This window comes from Anabrus simplex, chromosome 8 (assembly GCF_040414725.1).
Source record: "Anabrus simplex isolate iqAnaSimp1 chromosome 8, ASM4041472v1, whole genome shotgun sequence".
Lineage (NCBI taxonomy): Eukaryota > Metazoa > Arthropoda > Insecta > Orthoptera > Tettigoniidae > Anabrus > Anabrus simplex.
The window spans coordinates 17,811,145-17,824,874 of record NC_090272.1 but is presented as its reverse complement, the minus strand read 5'-3'; the positions used below and the strand labels follow the sequence as shown (position 1 = coordinate 17,824,874).

Below are 13,730 nucleotides of genomic sequence, written 5' to 3'. Positions count from 1 at the left end.
ACAGAGCGAGTTGTGCAGAAATGATCTATGGAGTGCTAATTTCTTCCACAGCCCCTCAGATGAACATGATACGCCAACATTCCTGTACAAGCATGTGAGAACTCTCCAAACTGTGAAAGAAAACAGTTCCTAAAACAGTTTTTATTCACTCCACATTATCTCGGTGTGAATATGTCTTCGTGTGAAATGATGCAACAAGAAAACCACTTCAACCTGTCTATGATGGTCCCTACAAAGTCAGTGCTTATCCTGTGAAACACTTTGTTCTAGAACTTCCATCAGGACTACAGACAGTATCAATCGACAGACTAAAGCGAGCATCTCGACATCATCAATTAACATTAAGCCCCAATCTTCTACATTACAACCCTCTTCAACTAAACAAGAAAATGGACCTCTTCCTAGTGTTTCAAAACAGTGCCCAAGGCAGACATCAAGGACCGGTCAACTTTCTTTGTTGTTTTCTTAACGTTGTCACTGAGGAGGGAGTGTGTGGAGACCTTGACACAAAAGACTTCAGTGATGAAGATAAATCTTAAAAGACAGTGACACATCTTAAATATTTCAATCTCATGTCATCAGCGGACTGCTAACTAGATCTAGGATAGAGAAAGTGAAATCTGTCTGCAGGCAAATAAGTGTAGAAAATCTCCAAGATGAGGAAATTAGAACTGCCTCAATAATATTGGTAAAAAGTTCCAAACAATAGACAGTAGGCAGATTCAGCATATGAAAAGAGAATGGGTGTCATACAGGGATACTGTAGTGGAAACACATAGCGGGACCCACTGGAAGACTGCCTTCAACATCTTAAAACTTTAAAAAATCAACCTCAACTTCGGTTATTCTTTAGGAGTTCCCCCTATCATTGTATTTCAAAATTTAAAATTTAGGTCTATCTTCAAGATACTAAAAGTACATACTTCTCCAGCTTTTGAAAAAAGAAGATCCCTTACGTCAGATTTTATCTCAAACTTGAACACTGACTTGTTGAGGATTTATTTAACATGAAGGAACATTTTAACATCATAAGTGTTTTTTATGCCAATGTTTGTATCTTTTTAAGCTGAATATGTTCCATATTAGGAATGAAACATGTAATTTAATATTGTAATTCGATTTTAAGCTGTATTATGTTACATAGCAATATAAACAAATAAGTATTGGAAGGTGGGATTCTCCATTCAAACTAACCTTAGTTGACCTGCTATCATTTCACTATTCCTTCAAGATGTTTGCTTTTTACCTTCCTTACACACAGTTGTCCCTAGATATTCCTGCGCTGTTTCCACTACAACATCCCTGTATGAAATCCATTCTCTTTTTATATAGTGAACCTGCTTACTATCCATTGTTTGAAACCTTTTACTAATCATATTGAGATAGTTCAGTCTAATTTCCTCATGCTGAAGATTTTCTACACTTACTTGTCTGCAGACTTTATCTATCCTAGGCCTTGAGATCAGGACCCGGAATGACTGTGCTATATCAACTTTGTTGCATGTTTCATTCAGCCCATCCACTCCACTGCTCTCTAAGGACCTAGAACGTGTGGCCTACTCATCTCCTGAAATCATATTCGAAACAGGACTAAGTGTTAGAAAGGACATTATCACTAATGTCAGAGCGTTCATGTGCTCTCTGGGTCTACCAATACACTTGGGTGCCTGCGGGTTCAAATCCCACGTTGGCCTTTCTCATTTTCATTACCAGCGAAGTATTGGAACCGCTTTTACGAGAGCCGGAGACATCTTCCTTCCTAAATCTCAACAAAACCTGAACTAAAAGAAAAACTACGAATAAGAGAATCGGTGCCTTAAGAAGCATCCTACAAATTTACGAAGATCGATCAAATATAAACTGGATTTTTGTTCTTGAACATCAACAGTTGGTAGGACTGGCCTCGCACTTCTGCTATGCTCAGGCGGGACTGTTATGAGTGGGGAGAGCGTGCTGTTAGATATTTCCCGCCGTCTCGTCAGCAACGCTCACGATGTCGGAGCAACAGGTGCACTCCCCCACTGCGTAAAGCATAATTATAAAAATTTTTGCTCGTGAAGGAGTTACAGTGGTGGAAATTTGCCGGAGATTGACTGCACAGTTCGGTAATCAAACACTGTCAAGGACGCGTGTGTGTAAGGAGTGGCAGAGGAAAGGGGAAGCAGCACCAGTGGAAGACAAGACTCGACTGTCATCTGTTAAGGTTCTGCAACCGTTTTCTTGATCTGCGAGACATTTTGCTGATTGATTTTTTGCATGAACGACGCACAATAAATGCTGCTTACTACTGCAAAACTGTTGAACAAGGCGAGGGTTGCATATCACAGTAAAAGAGGAGACCAACTGATTCGGAAATTCGCAGCCCCATACTGCAGCTCTAACTGTCTCCATGCTACAGGAAATGCACTGGACTACACTTGATCATCCTCCTAACAGACCGGACTTATCATCCTGCAATTTCCATGTGTTCATACCACTTAAAGAAGCTCTAGGAGGACAACGATTTGAAGATGATGGGAGTGTGGAAGACTTCGTGCGCAACTGGCTGGTGACACAACCCTGTTCTTTTTACGATAGGGACATCAAATGCACTTCCAAAGCAGGAAACTATATGGAAAAGTAAATTGCAATTGCCTTGTGTTTTTTCATTAATGAATTTAAATAAAAAGTAAAATCCTCCCTCGTATTAGTGTCATTGTAATACTATACAACTTTTTACTAACATTCCTTATCAGGAATTATTGTTGGGTGGGAGTGAAGATTCTGTCTGTATCATCAAACATTTCCTGGAATACTCGCACATTCCCAGCAGATATCCTGGATTCCAAACTGGTTATAATAATAGTCTATTATGGACCTGGTGCCCCTAACCTCCCATGAGTAGCTTGAAGAATGTATTAGTAACTGCTAAACCCATACTAACACAGAAGTCCAGCAAACGCTTCCCATTCTCATTAGCTTCCATATCTTCCCCATATTTACCAATCATCCTTTCATATCCTTCAGTTCTATTTCCAATTCTCGTATTGAAATCACCCATTAGCACTATTCTATTCTTGCTGTTGACCTTGACTATGATGTCACTCCACCTCGTCATCTCCACCCTCACATGTTGACTGGAATGAGACGATTCTCGTTGCAGTTCCTCCAACATTTGTCCACATCATTCGCTCATTTATGTGCCCAACCGAAGATATGTTGTGTAGAATACTATTCCTGATCAACAGTCCTACCCCACACTCTCTGCCCTTTTGTTTTTAACCCGCGAGTGGTCGCGCGCGAGACTTTCTCTCACATTAAAATAAATATGATATTCTTCACGGTTTTGTGGAGCATACGGCTGAAATTTACTACTGAAATGAAACGGAAGTTCTACCTTATATATTTTAGATAAAGATGACATGATTACCTGTTTATTAAAGACACAAATTACTACTTAAAATAACATATGCAATGTACATAAGAACAACTTCCGTCCTCAAGTTGTAAAATCCTCTACTTGTAAAAAATAAAATCTCACACATGCATTATATCTAGTAATATTTACGTACAAAGCAAGGTTTCTGTACAGAAGAACATTTTAAAAAACAAGAAGTGCTCATAATACAAATACTAACGCGTACAACAAGAGTAAGTTTCCAGCTCCACTTCAACATAACACCAACGTCATTAGTCGCATAATGAGAGAAACGCGCACGGACACATAGGATCCTTTGTTCTGACTAGGGGAGGGGGTGCACTCACAACAGTTGTAAACTTCACAGTCACCTCCCTTTCATCACTGTGAAGTAATATTACAATAAAAAATTATGTGAGAGAAAATCTCATATAGCGACCACTCGCGAGTTAAGAATACTAGATAATCTCTTCTTCACTCCCTTACCTTCCCCAAATATCATTAACTCCTAACACATTCAGCCAGTTTTTCTTTCTGTCTTCCATAAGCTCCAATAATATCGACAGCTCTCCATCAAAGCCCATTTTGTTCATCAAGTTGTTTCCAAGGAGTCCATTTCAATTGTCTGATTGATTGATTGATTGATTGATTGATTGATTGATTGATTGATTGATTGATTGATTGATTGATTGATTGATTGAAGTGGAAGTAGGACTCGATTCCTCCCATAGGTTCTGAGCATGCTCGGTGAAAAGTCTGTGAAGCAGGATGCTACCGTACTTACACACAGTCCGAGTGAGGATCTCTCTAATGACCACAGTGGATCATATACTCTTAGCTATCTCCTCAGATGCCCACTCCTATTCCATAGCAACTGGTAGGCGGACCATTTACTAGACCATTCAGCAGTTTGCTATCTTTCTCAAACTAAGACCATGAACCAAATATCATGGGAAAATATATAGTGTATTTTATCTGTCACTCAGCAGATTGGAGAACATCAATAATCCATAAATTCTTTAAAACTTTGAAGGGTTCCCATAAGTAGGGGGCAGATTTTTATGACAAGTCATATATTTCTTCTTAACATTATATCATGTACCGGTAGCATTGTATTTTCAACATGTTTCCAAGCATGATAATCAAAATTAAACAGATTTTATTGGGCATATAAATGCATTTTTAGGCTTTTGTAAAGTTTTGTGACATATGTTGAAAAAATCTCATTACAAGAAATGTTTTGATAATTTTCATTTGAAAATCATTTTATAAAATTCAGAGTAAGCTCTTGAAATTATTTTTCAGGATAGAGTGGAATATACTTCAGCTGAAGAACCATTGAAATATAGCGTATGGAATGTTCTCTGGATGGGTCAATTCTTAGAAACTGAGCTATCGTTTACACAGAGGCAGAGGCGAATCTGCAGTTATTTCTCATTGTTTATGTTACGGAGTATCGGGGATTTGCAGAGGTGAAAGAAGGTGCGGGGGTGAACAGATCTCAAAATACGAAATTAAAGTTAAGATAAAATTTAACAAGGTTATATTTTCTTAGCAAAATCAAGAAATAACAAGAATGGCAGGTACAGAGTAGCAAGGCAACAAATGTACAATTACAGTAATCACAGGATTTGGGCTTCGAGCCCCGGACTCACTATTCTTGAGCAATTAGCCCAACTTTACCCAAAAACAAGATTCGACAAAGGGGCAGAAGACCCTAATCATGTTCAGGAGCATTTGCTCCCAATTACAAAATGAAGCCTCCTCGAGACACCCAAAATCAATTTCAAAAGAGCAATCCGCTCTCAAAGTTTAAGTCTATCAAAGGCCACACCAAACCCGACTTTCCAGCTGTCCTCCAAGGACATAGACCCAGGGGTAAAAAGATACCCAACCTACTGAGGCCTATTAAGTGAAGAAACAGAAATATTACATGGCCTCGACAATACCAATTTGAGAGGAAGCGAAGCTGCACTCCTAATACATTTTGTTTAAAACCTACTTGGCACTAGGCCGTTAATGCAAGGGGTAATCCCATACTAAAGAGGTGACTTATATGAGAAGACAATTTACATTATGCTAGAAGAAACGGTTGAGAAAATAAGTTCACCTCGAAGCAATATGAGTGGGAGCTCGAGAGGGTTAAGCACACTCTATCCCAATTTGTAGTTAAAACAGAAAGAATTGATACCGAGTGTCTTTACATTTTAAAGGAAAGTTACATGGAAAAGGCTTCGGACCTGCCCCGAGAGTTAAACTGCTGAGCTAGCAAGAAAAGAAGTTATTAAAAGGCCATTACCTTGTGGTTGAACTGCTGCCCGAAGAAAGAGGCGCTTCCCGCCCCCTGCTACGTAATTTACACACTGATAGCTGTTACTGAAGTGGCGCGGAGACCCGAAAATCAGCAGTTTATATACTCTCGCGGAAAGTTCGAGGCGTTTCAAGAATGAGAACACCCTCCCACAAGAATTTTATTGGCTAACCAAGAGAACCCCTACACAAGATGAAGAAGAAACACATTATTGGTGGAAAATTAATTCGAGAAATTCGGGATTGGTAAATTCAAAACAAGGGGAAAGAAACGGTTATACAGCCAACTTAAACAATAACAGAAAGAAATTTAACAAGGAACAAACTTTTGAACTCAAAATTTCTCCAAAAACACAGTTATTTCACTTCGCACTAGGGTGCACCATTGTAGTTCTTCAGTAGTATCCTCTAGAAGAGAATGTTCACACTTCTTACTACAGGCAAAACAAAAATACATCGAAAACGACCCAGTTCAGAAACTTCGAAATTTACAAGTAGGGATATCTTCTGAGAAACTTGAAAATTAACACAGTAGATAAAGTTCAGGCTTCCTCCAGTAGGGGAGTTCCAACTGGCGCAAAGTTTGAATTAACGGCGCGGGGGTGTACCGCCCGGTACAGTTTACATATCTCTCCTTTTCCTCCTTCAACACACTGAATAATCTTGGTTACTGAGGGAGATTCAGTCCTTCAGTTGCTTTCAATATACCTCAAACAAAAGTCTCAGTTGGTTAGAAGTTAGAACGTTTTATTTGCGAGTTCGGTGAAAACAAGTAGTATAATTGGATGGTTCTGGCGCCACCTCCACCGCGGGCTCCCAGAGGCCACCTCCACCGCCACCGCAGCCAGAGGCCTCCCAGAGGTCTCCTCCACCACCCGCGGGAAATTTGAATTTGTACTATCCGCACACTTTATCTTGGTGCATTTACATCCTAGTGCTGAATCGGTCGACCGCGGCGATCTTCGAGATTCATACTGGCAACCTTTGAAACACAAACTATGAATCGCTTAAGCATCGTTGTGCGACATCTGGCGTAAACTTTACGTACTGGTACTGTTGTTGTTTACACATCAAAGTCAAAGTATAGAATTCATGCTAGGAACAAGATTCGCATCGAGAGATATGTTTCATAATGTTATATAATGTGTATGTGACATAGTTGTTGGCTTAAGATGACAACGGTTTAGAAATTTCATATCGATCGATCATATTCTCGATTCAATTCAGATTTCATTTTCATTCAGTTGGCAGCACCAGGCAGCACTATCGATACCGGGACAGCTCCCTCCTTACTCCTCACCCCGTACACAAATGCATCAAGATAAAGTGTGTGGACAGTAAACAAAGCCACGTGCTTTTTGACAACTGTCATCGACAACAACGCATCGCTAACCTGAGTACTGCCATCTTGACGGGCCTAAACCTCAGTAGTGCCAACGTAACCTAACTAGCGCGAGGTAAACAAAGCCACGTGTTTTTTGACAGCCACGTGCTTTTTGACGACAACAACGCATTGCTAACCTCAGTACTGCCATCTTGACGGGCCTAAACCTCAGTAGTACCAACTTAACCTAACTAGCGCGAGATAAACAAATCCACGTGTTTTTTGACAGCCACGTGCTTTTTTGACAGCTGTCATACACCATATTTAAACTACAGAGCACTGTGCTGCCCTCTTTATCGCAGTAGCTGCAAATTCGTCACCTGTCATCGGCAGTGCTGCCATCTTGGCGGGTCTAAACCTTAGTGCTACCAACTTAACCTCACTAGCGCGAGATAAACAAATCCACGCGCAGATGACATCCACCATCTTTAATCTATAGAGCACAGTGCTGCCCTCTTTAGCTACTTACCTTTGACATGTGGTGGCGGAAAATTTGAAAAATGCTTTTTGACACCAGCCATCTTTGAGCACCATGCTGCCCTCTTTAGCTAGATACCTTTGAAACGTGGTGGCAGACAATTCCACGTGACAGCAGCCATCTTTAATCAAGAGAGCACCGTGCTGCCCTCTATGTGGTAGCGGCAAATTCTACATGATCTTGTTTGGAAACAAACTCACGCGCTTTTTTGACAGCCGTCATCCGCCATCTTTAATCAACAGAGCACAGTGCTGCCCTCTTCAGCTAGATACCTTTGAAAAGTGGTGGCGGAAAATTCCACGTGCTCTTGTTTGGAAACAGAGCTATGTGCTTTTTTGACAGCTGTCATCCACCATCTTTAATCTATAGAGCACAGTGCTGCCCTCTTTAGCTACTTACCTTTGAAATGTGGTACGTCACAGCTGTCATCCGCAGTGCTGCCATCTTAACGGGCCTAAACCTTAGTGCTACCAACTTAACCTTACTAGCGCGAGATTTGAATCGGTAAACAAATCCACGTGCTTTTTTGACAGCTGTCATCCACCATCTTTAATCCATAGAGCACAGTGGTGCCCTCTTTAGCTACTTACCATTGAAATGTGGTGGCGGATAATTTGAAAAATGCTTTTTGATAGCAGCCATCTTTAATCCAGAGAGCACCGTGCTGCCCTCTTTAGCTAGATACCTGTGGTGGCAGGCAATTCCACGTGACAGCAGCCATCTTTAATCAAGAGGGCACCATGCTGCCCTCTTTGTGGCGGTGGCAAATTCCACGTGCTTTACAAACTCACGTGCTTTTTCTGGCAGCTGTCATCCGCCATCTTGCATCACAAACCTCAGTGCTGCGCTCTTTAGCTAGTTACCTTTGAAATGTGGTGACGGCAATTTGAAAAATTCTATGTGCTCTTGTTTGGAAACAAAGCCACGTGCTTTTTGACAGCTGTCATCCACCATCTTTAATCAATAGAGCACTGTGCTGCTATCATGCGGGCAATTTCGTCAGCTGTCATCCGCCATCTTTAATCTACAGAGCACCGTGCTGCCCTCTATGTAGTAGCGGGAAATTTGAAAAGTTCTGTTAGCTGTCATCCGCCATCTTTAATCAAGAGAGCACCGTGCTGCCATCTTTAGCTAGATACCTTTGAAATGTGGTGGCGGCAAATTGAAAAATTCCACGTGCTCTTGTTTAGTAAACAAACTCACGCGCTTTTTGTCAGCTGTCATCCGCCATCTTTAATCTATACAGCTCAGTGCTACACTATTTAGGTACATACCTTTGAAATATGGTGGCGGATAATTTAAAAAGAAAAATTCTACATCAGCCATCTCTCGACGCTAATTGCACAAGATGGTGGCTATACATGACTCCTTAAAGGTGCTTATGCAAGATGGCCGCTATACATAGGTTCTTATGAGATACCCTTGGGATGCTTGCGCAAGATGGCGGTTATACAAGGCTCCTTATGAGACGCCCTAGAGATGCTTGCGCAAGATGGCGGTTGCTCTTATGAGGCGGCTTAAGGGTCCTTGCACAAGATGGCTAGAGATGCCCTAAGGATGCTTGCGCAAGATGGCGGACGCAAGATGGCGGCTATACACGACTCCTTATGAGACGCCTTAAGGGTGCTTGCGCAAGATGGCTGCTGCTCTTATGAAGAATGCTAGCTTAGAGGCTAACGTGTCGTGCTAGTTCGATTCATTACATTTGGGGCTTAAATGCAAAATGTTAAATATCTCGAAAACGGACAAAATTTTTCTACCTGATACCTAGGTTTGCAGTATCAGGAACATGATAGCATAAGAAAAACATAGTCTAATGATGAGATCGACTGTTCGATTCCTACTTAGGCCCTTTGGCATTGGCAGCTATCTATTTCTACAAGATGGCGGCTATACACAGCTTCTTATGAGACAGCTTAAGAGCGCTTGCACAAGATGACTGCTGCTCTTATGAGACGCCCTAGGGGTGCTTGCGGGAGGTAGCAGCGACAAGACGATGACTATACACAGCTGCTTATGATACGGCCTAGAGGTGCTTACACAAGATGGTGGCTGCTCTGATGAAGAAAGCTAGCTTTGCATCGTGCAGGTATTTTTACAGCACTAAACCTCATACCTTTGAAATGTGGTGGCGGGTAATTTGAAAAATTCGACGTGCTTTTTCATAAGCTGTTAAGGCCTCCTCTTATGTCAAGGCATAGCTCTATCGAACAAGTTTAAACCTGCATCGGAATAGCTAGAGTAAGCACGTGCTGCAGTGATGACGTCATTAAGCATGTTTAGATTTGCAAATCACAGAAGAAACGTAACAAGGCTGGAATCGAAAACTGCACTCTATGCCGTTAACTTTATCATGTGATCGGAACATTGATTGAAGTGTTTAGAACACTAAATAAGTAGAACCGAACACTGTACTCGATACAACATGTGTTTAGAACATGTCAGGGGATACCTTTGTTCTAAGAAGATTAGTTTACCGCACATTCCTTGTAGGGCTAATAGGCTAAGGGGCTAATGGGCAAAAGGGCTAATGGGAAAAGGGCTAAAGGGCTAAAGGGCTAATGGGCTAAAGGGCTAAAGGGCTAAAGGGCTAAAGGGCTAAAGGAGCAACAACCTCATCGATCGCTATCAGCAAGAACGCTTGTACTTTGTTAAGTGTAGAAAATTAATCTTTATTTGTAAATGGTTTCAAGTTCAGAACAAGGAATGGAACCTAGGGGTTACGTCTTACCTAATAAAATCCCCGAGGTGCGATGAGTTACGTTTTTCAAACTAGTGTTTGGAACACTGAACCTTTCAAGATGATAGCAGAGAGTGTAGCAATGTTCTGTTGTTGGATTATAAATTCCGCGCTACAACATGCATAAGGTGGCAACCTTGAGGTTTACTGCCGTAAGGATGACAAGAGTGAGGTTAACAATGTTCCGTTGTTAGATTTTGAATTCCGCGCTATAACATGCATAAGGTGGCAGCCTTGAGGTTTACCGCCGTAAAGATGGCATCAGTGAGGTTAGCGACGCTCTATTGTCCTTCAAAGTGAGGTTAGGGTTCATCAAGAAGACAGCTGTCAAAAAAGCACGTGGCAATGTTTACCAAACAAGAGCACGCGGTCGTGACGTCACGGTCACGTAATCAATCCTTAGCTCGAGGTCGTTAAGAGCAGCATTAGGATTAGCTATGCTTAAAAGTCTTGGGAACAGAGCAGCAGTCTGAATTGCCATGTTTCAAAGCGTGTACACATCACCTATCGATTTTACATGCATCGACCATCGAACTAAACTTCATCCGCTAGATCGTGCTGCTATCTTAGCATAACCTATACCCATAAAATTAAAGTACAATGAATAGCCATGTTTCAAAGCGTGTACACATTACCTATCGATTTTGCATGCATCGACTCTCGTACTAAACTTCTTCCGCTAGATTGTGCTGCTATCTTAGCATAACCTATACACGTGACCTTAAAGTACAATGAATAGCCATGTTTCAAAGCGTGTACACATTACCTATCGACTTTGCATGCAACAAATATCGTACTAAACTTCTTCCGCTAGGTTGTGTTGCTTAGCATAACTTATACACATGAACTTAAAGTACAAAGAATAGCCATGTTTCAAAGCGTGTACACATTACTTATTGATTTTGCATTCATCGAATCTCGTACTGAACTTCTTCCGCTAGATTGTGCTGATATCTTAGCATAACCTATACCCATGAACTTAAAGTACAATGAATAGTCATGTTTCAAAGCGTGTACACATCAACTATCGAATTTGCATGTATCGACTCTCGTACTAAACTTCTGCAGGTAGATTGTGCTGCTATCTTAGCATAACTAAGACGCATGAACTTAAAGTACAAAGAATAGCTATGTCTCAAAGCGTGTACACAATACCTATCGATTTTGCAAGCATCGACTCTCGTACTAAACTTCTTCCTCTAGATTGTGCTGCTATCTTAGCATAACCTATACGCATGACCTTAAGGTACAAAGAATAGCCATGATTCAAAGCGTGTACACATTACCTATCGACTTTGCATGCAACAAATATCGTACTAAACTTCTTCCGCTAGGTTGTGCTGCTATCTTAGCATAACTTATACACATGAACTTAAAGTACAAAGAATAGCCTTGTTTCAAAGCGTGTACACATTACTTATTGATTTTGCATTCATCAAATCTCGTACTGAACTTCTTCCGCTAGATTGTGCTGGTATCTTAGCATAACTTATACACATGAACTTAAAAGTACAAAGAATAGCCATGTTTCAAAGCTTGTACACATTACCTATCGATTTTGCATGCATTGACTCTCGTACTAAACTCCTTCCGCTAGATTGTGCTGCTATCCTAGCATAACCTATTCGCATGACCTTAAAGTAAAAAGAATAGCCGTGTTTCAAAGTGTGTACACATCACCTATCGATTTTGCATGCAACAAATATCGTACTAAACTTCTTCCGCTAGATTGTGCTGCTATCTTAGCATAACTTATACACATGAACTTAAAGTACGAAGAATAGCCATGTTTCAAAGTGTGTACACATTACTTATTGATTTTGCATGCATCAAATATCGTACTAAATTTCTTCCGCTAGATTGTGCTGCTATCTTAGCATAACCTATACCCATGAACTTAAAGTACAATGAATAGTCATGTTTTTCAAGGCGTGTACGCATCAACTATGGATTTTGCACGTATCGACTCTCGTACAAAACTTCTTCAGGTAGATTGTGCTGCTATCTTAGCATAACTAAGACGCATGAACTTAAAGTACAAAGAATAGCTATGTTTCAAAGCGTGTACACATCACCTATCGATTTTGCATTCATCGACTCTCGTACTAAACTTCTTACGCTAGACTGTGCTGCTATCTTAGCCTAACCTATACGCATGAACTTAAAGTACGAAGAATAACCATGTTTTAAAGCGTGTACACGTCACCTATCGATTTTGCATGCATCAAATATCGTACTAAACTTCTTGCGCTAGATTGTGCGCTATCTCAGCATAACCTGTACGCATGAACTTAAAGTACAAAGAATAGCCTTGTTTCAAAGCGTGTACACATTACCTAATGATTTTGCATGAAGCGACTATCATACTAAACTTTTTCCACTAGATTGTGCTAAAATCGTGTAAGTGTGCTGCTATCTCAGCATAACCTATCGATTTTACATGCATCGACTATCGTACTAGACTTCTTCCGCTAGAGCATGTAGCAATCGCTTTTGTGTATCCCTAACCCATGTGCACGAACTTAAAGCATAAAGAAGAGCTATGTTCCAAAGCGTGTACACATCACCTATCGATAATATATGTATCGAATATCGTACTAAACTTCTCCTGCCAGAGCGTACGACTATCGCTTGTGTGTGCACGAACTTAAAGCATAAAGAATAGCAATGTATAAAAATCTTGTAAACAAAGCAGCAGCATTAAGTAGAGCTATGTTTAAATGCGTGTACACATCATGTATCCATGATGCACGCAGTACTAAACTTATTCCATTAGAATTTACAAAGTTCGCATGTGTTTTTGCTGCTATTTTAGCATAGCCTGTGCATGAACGTAAAGTATAAAGAAGAGTTATGTGTAAAAAATCTTGTGAACATAGTAGAATGTTTACTACGTAGGTGTAGACATTGAACTTTGCATGCTGAGGCAGCATACTACGTGACCGTGGCGTCACGACCACGTGCTCTGGTTTGGTAAACATAGCCACGTGCTTTTTTGACAGCTGTCTTCTTGACGAACCCTAACCTCACTTTGAAGGACAATAGAGCGTCGCTAACCTCACTGCTGCCATCTTTACGGCGGTAAACCTCAAGGCTGCCACCTTATGCATGTTATAGCGCGGAATTTAAAATCCAACAACGGAACATTGTTAACCTCACTCTTGACATCTTTACGGCAGTAAATCTCAAGGTTGCCACCTTATGCATGTTGTAGCGCGGAATTTATAATGCAACAACAGAACATTGCTAAACTCTCTGCTATCATCTTGAAAAGTTCAGTGTTCCAAACACTAGTTCGAGAAACGTAACTCATCGCACCTCGGGGATTTTATTAGGTAAGACGTAACCCCTAGGTTCCATTCCTTGTTCTGAACTTGAAACCATTTACAAATAAAGATTAATTTTCTACACTTAACAAAGT

At 40.7% G+C, this 13,730-nt stretch overlaps 1 protein-coding gene across 3 annotated transcripts in view; it reads left to right on the top strand.

The window, feature by feature from the left end:
* Nucleotides 1-13,730, top strand: part of LOC136879210 (uncharacterized) — a 1,250,431-nt gene that overhangs the window by 323,642 nt on the left and 913,059 nt on the right. The window lies entirely within an intron of this gene.